Raw genomic sequence first — 17,004 nt, 5'->3', positions numbered from 1 at the left:
AGGTTAATTTCGGGAGGAGAGGTGTCCTGATACCCTCCTCTTGAAAGAGTTCAAGTCGTAGGCAGGAGGAAATACAGATGAAGGAAGATTGTTCCAGAGTTTACCAGCGTGAGGGATGAAAGAGTGAAGATGCTGGTTAACTCTTGCATAAGGGGTTTGGACAGTATAGGGATGAGCATGAGTAGAAAGTCGAGTGCAGCGGGGCCGCGGGAGGGGGGGAGGCATGCAGTTAGCAAGTTCAGAAGAGCAGTCAGCGTGGAAATATCGATAGAAGATAGAAAGAGAGGCAACATTGCGGCGGAATTTAAGAGGTAGAAGACTATCAGTATGAGGAGGAGAGCTGATGAGACGAAGAGCCTTAGCCTCCACTCTGTCCAGAAGAGCTGTGTGAGTGGAGCCCCCCCACACATGAGATGCATACTCCATACGAGGGCGGACAAGGCCCCTGTATATGGACAGCAACTGTGCAGGGGAGAAGAACTGGCGGAGACGGTAGAGAACGCCCAGCCTGTTGTCAAAGAATAGGGGATAGTTGTTTGGAAGATTGTGTCGAGTGGATAGGTGGAGAAACTATGTTTTTGAGGCGTTGAAGGACACCAGGTTCTTCTTGCCCCAATCGGAAATAATAGTAAGGTCTGAGGCTAAGCGTTCTGCAGCTTCCAGCCTTGAGTCGTTAAGTTCCTGAAGGGTGGGTCTTCTATTAAAAGAAGTTGAATAATGCAGAGTGGAATCATCGGCGTAGGAATGGATAGGACAGTTCGTTTTGGAAAGAAGATCATCAATGAACAACAGAAAAAGAGTGGGAGATAGGACAGAACCCTGTGGGACACCACTGTTAATAGATTTAGGGGAAGAACAGTGACCGTCTACCACGGCAGAAATAGAACGGTCAGAAAGGAAACTGGAGATAAAGGTACAGAGAGAAGGATAGAAACCGTAGGAGGGTAGTTTAGAAAGCAAAGATTTGTGCCAGACCCTATCAAAAGCTTTTGATATGTCCAGCGCAATAGCAAAAGTTTCACCGAAACGGCTAAGAGAGGATGACCAAGAGTCAGTTAAGAAGGCTAGGAGATCACCAGTAGAACGCCCCTTGCGGAACCCATACTGGCGATCAGATAGAAGGTCAGAAGTGGAAAGGTGCTTTTGAATCTTACGGTTAAGGATTGATTCAAAAGCTTTAGATAGAGAAGAAAGTAAAGCAATAGGACGGTAGTTTGAGGGATTGGAGCGGTCACCCTTCTTAGGTACAGGCTGTATGAAGGCATACTTCCAGCAAGAAGGAAAGGTAGATGTTGACAGGCAGAGGCGAAAGAGTTTGACCAGGCAGGGTGACAGCACGGAGGCACAGTTTTTAAGGACAATAGGAGGCACTCCATCAGGTCCAAAAGCCTTCTGTGGATTGAGGCCAGAGAGGGCATAGAAAACATCATTTTGAAGAATCTTTATAACAGGCATAAAGGAGTCAGAGGGGGGATGAGTAGGAAGAATATGCCCAGAATCGTCCAGAGTGGAGTTTTTAGAAAAAGTTTGAGAGAAGAGTTCAGCCTTAGAGATAGATGAGACGGCAGTGTTGCCGTCAGGGCTAAGGAGTGGAGGGAAAGATGAAGATATGCATTTTGTATATTTATTTCAATACAAAGTTAAATATTTTATGTGTATTTTGGTATATATATTTTTAAAAAAAATGCGCTATTTTATGGGAATTTTGCATCTTTCTTTTCATACAAATTTACATTATTTTATTGATATTCTGTGTATTTATATTAATAGGATTTTACATTATTCTATTTCTTTTTTGTATATATTTTTTTATACACATTTACATTATTTAATGTGTATCTTGCATATATATTTTATACAAATTTACGTTATTTTAAGTGTATTTGTTTATATATTTTCATTCAAATTTACATTATTCTATGTGTATTTTGTATATGTATTTCAATACAAATTTACCTAATTTTATGTGTTTTGTATATATATTTCTATGCAAATTTACTTTATTTTATGTGCATTTTTGTACATATATTTTTTTAGAAATTTGCGCTAATTTATGTGTATTTGTATATGTTTTCTCATACAAATTTACATTATTTTATTGCTATTTTGTTTATTTATTTTGATACGAATGAAAATAGATATACAAAATATACATGAATTAAACTAAATTTGTATTGAAATATATATACAAAATACATAAAATAATGTAAATTTGTATCAAAATATTTTAACAGATGCGCATAAAATAACGTAAATTTGTTTTAAAATATAAAAAATAAACATTAAATAATGTAAATATGTATAAACAAATATATATAAAACACAAATAGAATAATGTAAAATCGTATCAAAATAAATACACATAATATTAATAAAACAATGTAAATTTGTATGAAAATAAAGATGCAAAATACCCATTAAATAACGCATTTTTTATAAAAATATATATACCAAAATACACATGAAAAAATTAATTTGTATTAAAATAAATATACAAAATACACATACAATAAGGTAAATCTGTATTGAAATAGATATGCAAAATACATATAAAACAATGTAAATTTGTTTCAAAATATATATACGAATACACATAAAATAACGTAGATTTGTATAAAAATATATATACAAAATACACATAAAATGAAGTAAATACGTATAAGAAAATGTATACAAAATACACATAAAATAATGTAAATTCGTATCAAAATAAATAAACAAAATACCAATAAAAGAATGTGTATTTGTATAAATGTAAATATACAAAATACACATAAAATAACGTAAATTTGTATAAAACTATATACAGAAGTAATTAAATTCGTATGAAAATAGATATACAAAATACAGATAAAATAAGCTAAATTTGAATTGAAATGTATATACAAAATACAATATTTTATGTGTATATTTGTATTTGTATTTAGGTTATTTTATGTGTATTTTGTATATACATTTTCATACAAAATTACATTATTTTATTGGTATTTTCTTAATTTAATTCGATACGAATTTACATTATTTCATAGGTATTTTCTATACATATTTTTATACTCATTTACATTATCTAATGTGTGTTTTGTATATATATTTTTATGCAAATTTATCTAATGTTCATTTTTGTACAAATATTTTTATAGAAATTTGCGTTATTTTATGTATATAGTTTTATATAAATTTACGTTATTTTATGTGCATTTTGTATATTTATATTTATACAAATACACATTCTTTTATTGGTATATTGTTTATTTACATTTATACGAATTTACATTATTTTATGTGTATTTTGTATACATTTTTTTATACGTATTTACCTAATTTTATGTGTATTTTGTATATGTATTTTTATAGAAATCTACGTTATTTTATGTGTATTCGTATATATATTTTGAAACAAATTTACATTATTTTATATGTGTTTTGCATATCTATTTCAATACAAATTTACCATATTGTATGTGCATTTTGTATATTTATTTTGATACAAATTGAAATATTTTATGTGTATTTTGGTATCAATAATTTTATAAAAAATGCGTTATTTTATAGGTATTTTGCATCTTAATTTTCATACAAATTTGCATTATTTTATTAATATTTTGTGTATATATTTTGATACGATTTTACATTATTTTATTTGTGTTTTGTATATATTTTTTTTTTAAATATTTACATTATTTAATGTGTATTTTGTACATATATTTCATACAAATTTACGTTATTATATGTGTATTTGTTTATATATTTTCTTTCAAATTAACATTATTTTATGTGTATTTTGTATATGTATTTCAATACAAATTAACCTAATTTTATTTATCTTCATACAAATAGAAATTATTTTATGTGTATTTTGTATATTTATTTTTTCTACAAATATACGTTCTTTTATCTGAATTTTGTTTATTGAATTTGAAACGAATATACCTTATTTTGTATATCTATTTTCATACAAATTAAAATACTTCTGTGTATTTTTGTATATAGTTTTATATAAATTTACGTTATTTTATGTGTTTTTTGTATATTTATATTTATACAAATACACATTCTTTCATTGGTATTTTGTATATTTATATTGATGCGAGTTTACATTATTTTATGTGTATTTTGTATACATTTTTTTATACGTATTTACTTCATTTTATGTGTATTTTGTATATATATTTTTATAGAAATCTACGTTATTTTATGTGTATTCGTATATATATTTTAAAACAAATTTACATTTTTTAATATATATTTTGCATATCTATTTCAATACAAATTTATCTTATTGTATGTGTTTTTTTATATATTTATTTTAATACAAATTTAATTTTTTTATGTGTATTTTGGTATATATGGTAAGGTAAATTTGTATTGAAAGAGATATTCAAAAATACATATAAAACAATGTAAATTTGTTTCAAAATATATATACGAATACACATAAAATAACGTAGATTTCTATAAAAATATATACAAAATACACATAAAATGAAGAAAATACGTATAAAAAAATGAATACAAAATACACATAAAAATCGTATCAAAATAAATAAACAAAATACCAGTAAAAGAATGTGTATTTGTATAAATATAAATATACAAAATACACAAAAAATATCGTAAATTTGTATAAAACTATATACAAAAATACACTGAAGTAATTAAATTTGTATGAAAATATATATACAAAATACAGTTAAAATAAGCTAAATTTGAATTGAAATGTACATACAAAATACATAAAATAATGTAAATCTGTATCAAAATATTTATACAAATACATATAATAACGTAGATTTGTTTAAAAATATATAAACAAAATACACATTAAGTAATGTAAATACGTATAAAAAATATGTACAAAATACACATATAATCATGTAATTCGTATCAAAATAAAGAAACAAAATAGCAATAAAATAATGTAAATTTGTATGAGAAAACAAATGCAAATAACGCAAATTTCTATAAAAATATATGTACAAAATGCACATAAAATAAAGTAGATTTACATAAAAACATATATACAAAACACACACTAAATAATGTAAATGCGTACATAAAATAACCTAAATTTGTATAAAACTATATACAAAAATACACAAAGATAATTTAAATTTGTTTAAAAAGAAATATACAAAATACACATAAAATTAGGTAAATTTGTATTGAAATACATATTCAAAATACACATTAAATAATGTAAATTTGAATGAAAATATATAAACAAATACACTTAAAATAACGTAAATTTGTATAAAATATATATGCAAGATACACATTAAATAATGTAAATGTGTATAAAAAAATATATACAAAAAACAAATAGAATAATGTAAAACCGTATCAAAATAAATACACAGAATATCAATAAAATAATGTATATTTGTATGAAAATAAAGATGCAAAATTCCCCAAAATTATCGCATTTTTTATAAAAATATATTTACCAAAATACACATAAAATATTTAAATTTGTATTGAAATAAATATACAAAATGCAAATACAGTAAGGTAAATTTGTATTGAAAGAGATATTCAAAAATATATATAAAACAATGTAAATTTGTTTCAAAATATATGTACGAATACACATAAAATAAAGTAGATTTCTATAGAAATATATATACAAAATATATATGAAATTATGTAAATACGTATAAAAATATATATACAAAATACATATCAAATAATGTAAATTCGTGTCAAAATAAATAAACAAAATATCATGAAAAGAATGTGTATTTGTATGAAAATAGATAATAGATAATATATTTGTATAAAATATATATGCAAGATACACATTAGATAATGTAAATATGTATAAAAAAGTATATACAAAAAACAATTAGAATAATGTAACATCGTATCAAAATAAATACACCGAATATTAATAAAATAATGTAAATCTGTATGAAAATAAAGATGCAAAATTCCCGTAAAATAGCGCACTTCTTATAAAAATATATATACCAAAATACACAAAAAATAATATAAATTCGAAACAAAATAAATAAACAAAATACCAATAAAAGAATGTGTATTTGTATAAATATAAATGTACAAAATACACATACAAAATAAACATAAAATAAGGTAAATTTGTAATGAAATATATGTACAAAATACACATAAAATAATGTAAATTTATATGAAAATATATATACAAATACACATCAAATACCATGAATTTGTATAAAATTATATATTCAAAATAATATTAAATAATGTAAATGCGTATATAAATATATATAAAAAGTACATATAAAATAATGTAAACTCGTATCAATATAAATCAACAAAATACCAATAAAATAATATATATTTGAATGAAAATAGAGTTACAAAATACACATAACATAACTAAAATTTGTATTGAAATATATACAAAAATACATAGAAATAATTTGAGTTTGTATGAAAATAGGTATTCAAAATACACATAAAACTAGGTAAATTCCTTTTGAAATATATATACAAAATACCCATAAAATATTGTAAATTTGTGTCAAAATATATAAACAAATACACATAAAATAACGTAAATTTGTATGAAAAATATATACAAAATACACGTAGAATAATGTCAAATCGTATCAAAATAAATGAGCAGAATATCAATAAAATAACGTAAATTTGTATGAAAATAAAGATGCAAAATACCCATAAAATAAAGCATAATTTTATAAAAATACATATACAAAAATACACATAGAATAATTAAATTTGTATTAAAATTAATATACAAAATGCATATACAATAAGGTAAATTTGTATTGAAAAAATATGCAAAATACACATAGAAGTGTAAATTTGTTTAAAAATCTATATACGAATACACATAATATAACGTAGATTTCTATAGAAATATATATACAAAATACACATGAAATGATGTAAATACGTATAAAAATATATATACAAAATACACATTAAATAATTTAAATTCTCGTCAAAATAAATAAACAAAATATCAATAAAAGAATGTGTATTTGTATGAAAATAGATATACAAAATACTCATAAAATAACCTAAGTTTGTATAACCCTATATACAAAAATACAAAAAAATAATTTAAATTTGTATGAAAATAAATATACAAAATACACATAAAATTATTTTGTATATCTATTTTATACAAATGTACGTTATTTTATGTGAATTTGTTTTCATTTCATACAAATTTACATTATTTTATGTGTATTTTGTACATGTATTTAAATACAAATTTAACTAATTATATGTGTATTTTGTATATCTATTTTCATACAAATTGAAATTTATTTTTTTGTTTTTTTGTATATATTTTTATTCAAATTTTCGTAATCTTATAAAAATATATATACCAAAATACATATAAAATATTTAAATTTGCATTGAAATAAATATACAAAATGCACATACAATAAGGTAAATTTGTATTGAAAGAGATATGCAAAAATACATATAAAACAATGTATATTTGTTTCAAAATATATACACGAATACAAATAAAAAAACGTAGATTTCTATAAAAATATATATACAAAATACACATAAAATTAAGTAAATACGTATAAAAAAATGTATACAAAATACACATAAAATAATGTAAATTCGAATTAAAATAAATAAACAAAATACCAATAAAAGAATGTGTATTTGGATAAATATAAATATACAAAATACACATACAAAATAAACATAAAATAAGGTAGATTTGTAATAAAATATATGTACAAAATACACATAAAATAATGTATGTTAATGTGTATTCGGATATATATTTTGAAACAAATTTACATTATTTTATATGTATTTTGCATATCTATTTCAATAGAAATTTACCTTATTGTATGTGCATTTTGTATATTTATTTTGATACAAATTCAAATATTTTATGTGTATTTTGGTATCAATAATTTTATAAAAAATGCGTTATTATATAGGTATTTTGCATCTTAATTTTCATACAAATTTACATTATTTTATTAATATTCTGTGTATATATTTTGATACGATTTTACATTATTCTATTTGTGTTTTGTATATATTTTTTTACATATTTACATTATTTAATGTGTATTTTGTATATATATTTCATACAAATTTACGTTAATATATGTGTATTTGTTTATATATTTTCTTTCAAATTTACATTATTTTATGTGTATTTTGTATATGTATTTCAATAGAAATTAACCTAATTTTATGTGTATTTTGTATATTTCTTTTCATACAAATTTAAATTATTTTTGTGTGTTCAAATTTAGGTTATTTTATGTACGCATTTACATTATTTAATGTGTGTTTTGTATATATATTTTTATCCAAATATATATACAAAATACACATAGAATAATGTAAAATCGTATCAAAATAAGTACACAGAATATCAATAAAATAATTTAAATTTGTATGAAAATAAAGATGCAAAATATCCATAAAATAAAGGATATTTTTTTTAAAAATACATTTTCAAAAATACACATAGAATAATTAAATTTGTATTAAAATTAAGATACAAAATGCTCATACAATAAGGTAAATTTGTATTGAAAAAATACGCAAAATACACATAAAACAGTGCAAATTTGTTTCAAAATATATATACGAATACACATAAAATAACGTTGATTTCTATAGGAATATATATACAAAATACACATGAAATGATGTAAATACGTATAAAAATATATATACGAAATACACATTAAATAATGTAAATTCGCGTCAAAATCAATAAACAAAATATTAATAAAAGAATGTGTATTTGTATGAAAATAGATACACAAAATACACATAAAATAACCTAAATTTGTATCAAGCTATATACAAATATAAATACACATAAATATACAAAATACACATAAAATTAGGTAAATTTGTATTGAAATACATATACAAAATACTCATAAAATAATGTAAATTTGTATGAAATTAAAACAAATTCACATAAAATAACGTACATTTGTATAAAATATATATACAAAATATACATAGAATGATGTAAAATCGTATCAAAATAAATACACAGAATATCAATAAAATAATGTATATTTGCATAAAAATATATATACAAAACACATATTAAATAATGTACATGCGTATAAAAATATGTATACAAAATACCAATGAAATAATCAAAATTTGTATCGAATCAAATTAACAAAATACCAAAAAAATAATGGAATTTTGGATGAAAATATATATAGAAAATACACATAAAATAACCTAAATACAAATACAAATATACACTTAAAATAATTTAAAATTGAATGAAATAAATATACAAAATAAACATAAATAACGTAAATTTGTAATGAAATATATGTACAAAATACACATAAAATAATATAAATTTGTATGAAAATATAAATACAAATACACATAAAATAACTTGAATTAGTATAAAAATATATATTCAAAATAAACATTAAATAATGTATAAAAATATATATACACAATAAAGTAAATTTGTATTGAAATAGATATGCAAAATACACATAAATAATGTAAATTTGCATCAAAATATATATACGAATACACCTAAAATAGAGTAAATTTCTATTCAAACTGTTCTCTCCGTTGGGCTCCTCCGATCACAATCTTATTTCTGCATCCTGTCCTATCGCTCCTGTACATCCTCTGGACCCACCGAAGAGGCGATGCTTCTGGCATTTTGCTTCAGCTCGGTGGGACGACCTGAGGATGTACTTTTCCGATTTCCCGTGGAATGATTATTGCTTCCAGGATAGAGACCCCTCTGTGTGTGCTCAGCGCATCACAGAGGTGATTGTCTCTGGAATGGAGGCATACATTCCTCGTTCTTTCTCTACTCCTCACGCTAAAAAGCCTTGGTTTAATCACGCTTGTTCTCGTGCTGTCAATGATAGAGAGGTAGCTCACAAAAGATACCAGAGCCTTCAAACTAATGCTAATTATGAACTTTACATTTCTGCCCGAAATCGTGCCAAATCTATTCTCCGACTAACCAAAAATTCTTTCATTAATAGAAAATGTCAAAACCTTGCTTTCTCTAACTCTTCCCGTGACTTCTGGCATCTAGCCAAAACATCTCCTCCAACTTCACTTCTTCCTCTGTCCCTCCACTCAGTCCTGACGGCAACACTGCCGTCTCATCTATCTCTACGGCTGAACTCTTCTCTCAAACTTTTTCTAAAAACTCCACTCTGGACGATTCTGGGCATATTCCTCCTACTCATCCCCCCTCTGACTCCTTTATGCCTGTTATAAAGATTCTTCAAAATGATGTGTTCTATGCCCTCTCTGGCCTCAATCCTCAGAAGGCTTATGGACCTGATGGAGTGCCTCCTATTGTCCTTAAAAACTGTGCCTCCGTGCTGTCACCCTGCCTGGTCAAACTCTTTCGCCTCTGCCTGTCAACATCTACCTTTCCTTCTTGCTGGAAGTATGCCTTCACACAGCCTGTACCTAAGAAGGGTGACCGCTCCAATCCCTCAAACTACCGTCCTATTGCTTTACTTTCTTGTCTATCTAAAGCTTTTGAATCAATCCTTAACCGTAAGATTCATAAGCACCTTTCCACTTCTGACCTTCTATCTGATCGCCAGTATGGGTTCCGCAAGGGGCGTTCTACTGGTGATCTCCTAGCCTTCTTAACTGACTCTTGGTCATCCTCTCTTAGCCGTTTCGGTGAAACTTTTGCTATTGCGCTGGACATATCAAAAGCTTTTGATAGGGTCTGGCACAAATCTTTGCTTTCTAAACTACCCTCCTACGGTTTCTATCCTTCTCTCTGTACCTTTATCTCCAGTTTCCTTTCTGACCGTTTTATTTCTGCCGTGGTAGACGGTCACTGTTCTTCCCCTAAATCTATTAACAGTGGTGTCCCACAGGGTTCTGTCCTATCTCCCACTCTTTTTCTGTTGTTCATTGATGATCTTCTTTCCAAAACGAACTGTTCTATCCATTCCTACGCCGATGATTCCACTCTGCATTATTCAACTTCTTTTAATAGAAGACCCACCCTTCAGGAACTTAACGACTCAAGGCTGGAGGCTGCAGAACGCTTAGCCTCAGACCTTACTATTATTTCCGATTGGGGCAAGAAGAACCTGGTGTCCTTCAACGCCTCAAAAACACAGTTTCTCCACCTATCCACTTGACACAATCTTCCAAACAACTATCCCCTATTCTTTGACAACACCCAGCTATCACCTTCCTCAACACTAAACATCCTCGTTCTATCCTTAACTCAAAATCTCAACTGGAAACTTCATATCTCATCTCTTACTAAATCAGCTTCCTCGAGGCTGGGCGTTCTGTACCGTCTCCGCCAGTTCTTCTCCACTGCACAGTTGCTGTCCATATACAGGCGCCTTGTCAGACCTCGAATGGAGTATGCATCTCATGTGTGGGGGGGCTCCACTCACACAGCTCTTCTGGACAGAGTGGAGGCAAAGGCTCTTCGTCTCATCAGCTCTCCTCCTCATACTGATAGTCTTCTACCTCTTAAATTCCGCCGCAATGTTGCCTCTCTTTCTATCTTCTATCGATATTTCCACGCTGACTGCTCTTCTGAACTTGCTAACTGCATGCCTCCCCCCCTCCCGCGGCCCCGCTGCACTCGACGTTCTACTCATGCTCATCCCTATACTGTCCAAACCCCTTATGCAAGAGTTAACCAGCATCTTCACTCTTTCATCCCTCACGCTGGTAAACTCTGGAACAATCTTCCTTCATCTGTATTTCCTCCTGCCTACGACTTGAACTCTTTCAAGAGGAGGGTATCAGGACACCTCTCCTCCCGAAACTGACTTATCTTTCGGCCACCTCTTTGGATTCTTTTTAGGAGCAGCGAGTAGCGGGCTTTTTTTTTTTATTAATGTTTACTTTTTTGTGCCCTTGAGCTGTCTCCTTTGCTGTAAAAAAAAAAAAAAAAAAAAAAATTGAAAATATACATACACAATACATATCAAATGATGTAAATAAGAATAAAAATATATATATCAAATACACCTAAAATAATGTAAATTCGCATCAAAATAAACAAAAAAACAAAATTCCGAAAAAAAACGTATATTTGTAGGAGAATAAATAACGAAAATACACATAAAATAACGAAAATTTGAATAAAAATATATACAAAAAAAATAATAATATCAATTTGTATGAAAATAGATATACAAAATACACATATAATTAGTTAAATTTGTATTTAAATACATGTACACAATACACGTAAGATTATGTAAATTTGTATGAAATGAAAACAAATACACATAAAATAACGTACATTTGTATAAAATATATATACTAAATACACATAGAATAATGTAAAATCGTATCAGAATAAGTACACAGAATATCAATAAAATAATTTAAATTTGTATGAAAATATAGATGCAAAATACCCATAAAATAAAGCATATTTTTTTTTAAAATACATATACAAAAATACACATAGAATAATTAAATTTGTATTAAAATTAATATACAAAATGCATATACAATAAGGTTAATTTGTATTGAAAAAATAAGCAAAATACACCTAAAACAGTGTAAATATGTTTCAGAAAATATATACGAATACACATAAAATAACGTTAATTTCTATAGAAATATATATACAAAATACACATGAGATGATGTAAATACGTATAAAAATATATATACAAAATACACATTAAATAATGTAAATTCGCGTCAAAATAAATAAACAAAATATCAATAAAACAAAGTGTATTTGTATAAAAATAGATATACAAAATACACATAAAATAGCCTAAATTTGCATCAAACTATATACAAAAATACACAAAAATATTTTAAATTTGTATGAAAATAAATATACAAAATACACATAAAATTAGGTAAATTTGTATTGAAATACATATACAAAATACACATAAAATTATGTAAATTTGAATGAAAATACATAAACAAATACACTTAAAATAACGTAAATTTGTATAAAAAAATATATACAAAACACAAATAGAATAATGTAAAATCATATCAAAATAAATACACAGAATATTAATAAAATAATGTAAATTTGTATGAAAATAAAGAGGCAAAATACCGATAAAATAACGCATTTTTTTTATTTATAAAAATATATATACCAAAATACACATAAAAAATTAAATTTGTATTAAAATAAATATATAAAAAACCCATACAATAAGGTAAATTTGTATTGAAATAGATATGCAAAATACATATAAAACAATGTAAATTTGTTTCAAAATATATATACGAATGCACAAAAAATAGCGTAGATTTCTATAAAAATATATATACAAAATACACTTAAAATGAAGTAAATACGTATAAAAAATGCATACAAAATACACATAAAATAATATAAATTCGTATCAAAATAAATAAACAAAATACCAATAAAAGAATGTGTATTTGTAATACACATATAATTAGTTAAATTTGTATTTTAATACATGTACAAAATACACATAAAATTATGTAAATTTGTATGAAATGAAAACAAATACACATAAAATAACGTACATTTGTATAAAATATATATACAAAATACATATAGAATAATGTAAAACCGTATCAAAATAAGTACACAGAATATCAATAAAATAATTTAAATTTGTATGAAAACAAAGATGCAAAATACCCATAAAATAAAGCATATTAAAAAAAAAAAATACATATACAAAAATACACATAGAATAATTAAATTTGTATTAAAATTAATATACAAAATGCACATACAATAAGGTAAATTTGTATTGAAAAAATACGCAAAATACACATAAAACAGTGTAAATTTGTTTCAAAATATATATACGAATACACATAAAATAACGTTGATTTCTATAGCAATATATATACAAAATACACATGAAATGATGTAAATACATGTAAAAATATATATACAAAATACACATTAAATAACATACATTCGCGTCAAAATAAATAAACAAAATATCAATAAAAGAATGTGTATTTGTATGAAAATAGATATTCAAAATACACATAAAATAACCTAAATTTGTATCAAACTATATACAAAAATACACAAAAATATTTTAAATTTGTATGAAAATAAATATACAAAATACAAATAAAATTAGGTAAATTTGTATTGAAATACATATACAAAATACACATAAAATAATGTAAATTTGAATGAAAATACATAAATAAATACACTTAAAATAACGTAAATTTGTATAAAAAAAATATATACAAAACACAAATAGAATAATGTAAAATCGTATCAAAATAAATACGCAGAATATTAATAAAATAATGTAAATTTGTATGAAAATAAAGAGGCAAAATACCCAAAAAATAACGCTTTTTTTATTATAAAAATATTTATACCAAAATACACATAAAAAAATTAAATTTGTATTAAAATAAATATATAAAAAACACATACAATAACGTAAATTTGTATTGAAATAGATATGCAAAATACATATAAAACAATATAAATTTGTTTTAAAATATGTATACGAATACACATAAAATAACGTAGATTTCTATAAAAATATATATACAAAATACACATAAAATGAAGTAAATACGTATAAAAAAAGGTATACAAAATATACATAAAATAATGTAAGTTCGTATAAAAAAAATAAAAAAAAATACCAATAAAAGAATGTGTATTTGTATAAATATAAATATACAAAATACACATACAAAATAAACATAAAATAAGGTAAATTTGTAATGAAACATATGTACAAAATACACATAAAATAATGTAAATTTATATGAAAATATATATACAAATACACATAAAATACCATGAATTTGTATAAAATTATATATTCAAAATAAATATTAAATAATGTAAATGCGTATAAAAATATATATACAAAGTACATATAAAATAATGTAAACTCGTATCAATATAAATCAACAAAATACCAAAAATAATGTATATTTGAATGAAAATAGATTTACAAAATACACATAACATAACTAAAATTTGTATTGAAATATATACAAAAATACATAAAAATAATTTGAGTTTGTATGAAAATAGATATTCAAAATACACATAAAACTAGGTAAATTTCTTTTGAAATATATTTACAAAATACCCATAAAATATTGTAAATTTGTGTCAAAATATATAAACAAATACACATAAAATAACTTAAAATAACGTAAATATGTATCAAATATATATACAAAAAACACATTAAATAATGTAAATATGTATAAAAAAATATATAGAAAACACAAATAAAATAATGTTGAATCGTATCAAAATAAATACAGAAAATATTAATAAAATAATGTAAATTTGTATGAAAATTAAGATGCAAAATACTCATAAAATAACGCATTTTTTATAAAAATATATATACGAAAAAACATAAAATATTTGATTTTGTGTTAAAATAAATATATATATATATATACAAAATACACATAAAATAAGCTAAATTTGAGTTGAAATATATATACAAAATACATAAAATAATGTAAATTTGTATCAAAATACTTATACAAATACACATATAATAACGTAAATTTGTATAAAAATATATAAACAAAATAGACATTAAATAATGTAAATACGTATAAATAAAATGTACAAAATACACAAATAATCACGTAATTCGTATCAAAATAAATAGACAAAATACCAATAAAATAATGTAAATTTCTATGAGAAAACATATACAAAATACACATAAATAACGCAAATATCAATAAAAATATATATAATATAATATATTTTTATACATATTTAAAATATTTAATGTATATTTTGTATATATATTTTATCCAAATTTACGTTATTTTATATGTATTTGTTTATTTATTTTTATACAAATTTACATTATTTTATGTGAGTTTTGTATATGTATTTCAATACAAATTTGCCTAACTTTATGTGTATTTTGCATATCTATTTGCAAACAAATTTAAACTATTTTTGTGTATTTTTGTATATATTTTTATACATATCTTAGTTATTTTATTTGTTTTTTGTATATATATTTTCCTACAAATATACATTCTTTTATTGGAATTTTGTGTATTTAATTTTTTACGAATTTACATTATTTTATGTGTATTTTATATATATATTTTTCTACGTATTTAAATTATTTTATGTGTATTTTATATATACATTTTCATAAAAATTTACGTTATTTTATTGTGTGTATTCGTATATATTTTGAAACAAATTTTATACAAATTCATGTTATTTTATGTGTATTTGTATATATATATTTTCATACAAATTTATATTATTTTATGTGTATTCTTACATATATTTTATTACAAATTTTTCTTATTTTATGTTTATTTTGAATATTTTTTTCATTCAATTTTAAATTATTTAATGTGTATATTTGTATTTGTATTTATGTTATTTATGTGTGTTTTCTATATATATTTTCATCCAAAATTACATTATTTTATTGTTATTTTCTTAATTTAACTCGATACGAATTTAGATTATTTCATAGGTATTTTGTATACATATTTTTATACTCATTTACATTATCTAATGTGTGTTTTGTATATATTTTTTTATGCAAACTAATTTTATGTGCATTTTTGTACATATATTTTTTATAGAAACTTAAAACGTTATTTTATGTGTATTTTGTATATGTTTTCTCATACAAATTTACATTATTTAATTAGTTTTTTTTTTTTTCATACGAATGACTTGATTATTTGTGTATTTTGTAAATATTTTTTTATACGTATTAACATAACTTAATGTGTATTTTGTTTATATATTCTTTTACAAATTTACGTTATTATATGTGTATTTCTTAAATATATTTTGAAACGAATTTACTTTATTTTATGTATTTTGTATATATATTTCAATTCAAATTTAGCTTATTTTGTGTGTATTTTTTATATCTATTTTCATACAAATTTAATTACTTCTGTGTATTTTTGTATATAGTTTTATACAAATTTACGTTATTTTATGTGCATTTTGTATATTTATATTTATACAAATACACATTCTCTTATTGGTATTTTGTTTATTTATATTTATACGAATTTACATTA

Source organism: Eriocheir sinensis, unplaced genomic scaffold, assembly GCF_024679095.1.
Source record: "Eriocheir sinensis breed Jianghai 21 unplaced genomic scaffold, ASM2467909v1 Scaffold323, whole genome shotgun sequence".
NCBI lineage: Eukaryota > Metazoa > Arthropoda > Malacostraca > Decapoda > Varunidae > Eriocheir > Eriocheir sinensis.
Note: the sequence above shows the minus strand (reverse complement) of the source record.